At 37.2% G+C, this 2,149-nt stretch overlaps 1 pseudogene; it reads right to left on the bottom strand.

Moving 5' to 3' along the window:
- Nucleotides 1-1,051: 1,051 nt before the first annotated feature.
- LOC102824100 lies at nucleotides 1,052-1,722 on the bottom strand (annotated as a pseudogene).
- Nucleotides 1,723-2,149: the final 427 nt, after the last annotated feature.

Raw genomic sequence — 2,149 nt, 5'->3', positions numbered from 1 at the left:
AACCAATGACCTTAAGGTTCGCAACCCAATTCGTAACCACTACGCTACCAGAGCTCCTTAGAGTACCAATTTATTTCACTCCCCTCCCCCCACCATACTGGTCCTTTCCCCTAATCATTTCTCTTTCATCTTCCTAGACTATCTTTTTCTGGGTAGCTTTTCATTCACCAGATCACACTTAAATGGCACTTCCTTCGGAGAGCCTACCTGGACACCTCCACATGCTTTTAATTTCTTCATAAAACAGATGTCCTTTTTTTTTTTTTCTTTCTGGTTTTCCTTTTTATTTAACCAAAGACTGGTGAATAAACATAAATACAGCACAATTACTTCAGATCATTCTTCATATTGTATTATACACAGACTGATGAATGTATTCTGAAAGAAACCTGTAGTCATTAATGAAAATGCATACAGTTTTCCTTTCCCTCGCTCAAAAAAAAAAAAAATTTAAACCACACAAACTTAGAATCTCATCAGCACACATACTCCTGTGACAAATGATTCAGAACATAAATAGTGGGTGCAAAGAAATTATCTGCTAATATATGTATGACCTCTGTTAATGAAAAAAACAGAAGCAGCCAAAATAATTAAGATACATTCAGTTACTGATAACTAGTGTGCCCCAAAGGGCAATATCAAAAGAGAAAATCGTGCTGCAGAGAAAAGCTATATATACATACACAATGAGAAAATAAACTGCAAGATTAATGCATGCATGTTTAATACTGGAAAAAAATCACAGCCCTCCAAAATGTCTCCACATTTGTTATAAAAAGCCCTCTGCACTCAACTAAAATTAAAATGATCTTAAAAGGATAATACTTGTAAAGTTTACTTAAGTCTTTTCAGCCACAGAAACTGCAATGGAAATAAATGTTCAGAGTCATTTTCAAAACAAAAACAAAAATCTACTCTTCTGATGACATGCATGATTAAAAGGTCTATGCAAGATACATTGCTCTACATTCCCAATGACTAGGGAAAAAAAGCTCAAGTCAATTTTTAGTTTGCAGATGGTCAAAGGATTTTGTAATCCAGCAGGAGTTCAAATCTTCTGGATCTTTTCACCAACGACTACTGGATTTTCTTTTGGGATTTTCTCAGCAGCATCAGCTTTGTAATTGTAAGAGCAATTGTGTACATCTGAGTAACGGTGCACCTGCAGTAAAGATTTCCACACTGGCATTCAAACCCAGTAAGTCCCACTTTCTTCCTGCACATGAAACAGCGGTTCTTTTTTTGTTTTGGTTTTTCAAGAGACTTGGTTTGCTCTTCGGATGGTTGCTGTGCCGTATCTGGTACTGAAGATGGAGGATCACATTCAAGAACAAGGCCCTCTGCTCTGGGTTCTTGCAGATCTTCTGTTTCAGATATTGCTTTATCCAGAGATGTACTGTCCACTTGGGAAGATGCTACAGATTCTGATAAAAGTGACTGATTTGATACAGGGCTTGGCTGCATAGATGAAGCTGTGAAGTCTAATGATGATGACTGAGCTTCGGGAACACTGCCATCTGAGCACTGAACAGGTAATGACTCAGACAGACTACTGACTGAAGCTGCAGGTGAGCTTATTCTACCATTACTACTGTTCTGTCTTTGAAGATGTTCTTTATAGCATACTGAACACATGCCATTTGTATGAGGATTTCCATAAAATCCGCAGCCAATGGAACAAAACATAGGCACTTGGTTGTAATTAGTTTCTTGAGCCATGTTTCTCAGTTGCACACCTTGGTGACTGTGCTTTTTGGAGAGATCTTTTACATTGTTCTTGAGATGAGTGCATCAGTCGTCTCACCCTAGCTGTGTCCTGATTCATAACTCACTTGAGAAGCCAGATGTCTTTTTTCTTCTTTATAATTTCATCACAATTTGCAGCATTCTATGTATTTTAGTGAGTCTTGTCTTTTGGCAATAAAGTGTACCATAAAGGACCCTTTCCGTGTCTTTTATTTTTGTATTAAGTATATATGTGTTCCATTTCAACGTATGCAACAATCGCTATTACCTGTATTCAGAAGTTTCCATTACTCTTAACAGAGGCAATGAGAAAAACTCATTAACAACCTACGATATGCAGATGATATGACCTTGCTTGCTGAAAGCAAAGAGGACTTAAAATACTTTCTAATGAAGATCA

Source organism: Chrysochloris asiatica, unplaced genomic scaffold, assembly GCF_000296735.1.
Source record: "Chrysochloris asiatica unplaced genomic scaffold, ChrAsi1.0 scaffold00081, whole genome shotgun sequence".
Classification (NCBI taxonomy): Eukaryota; Metazoa; Chordata; class Mammalia; order Afrosoricida; family Chrysochloridae; genus Chrysochloris; species Chrysochloris asiatica.
The sequence above is the reverse complement of the archived record's forward strand: the minus strand, read 5'-3'. Positions and strand labels throughout refer to the sequence as shown.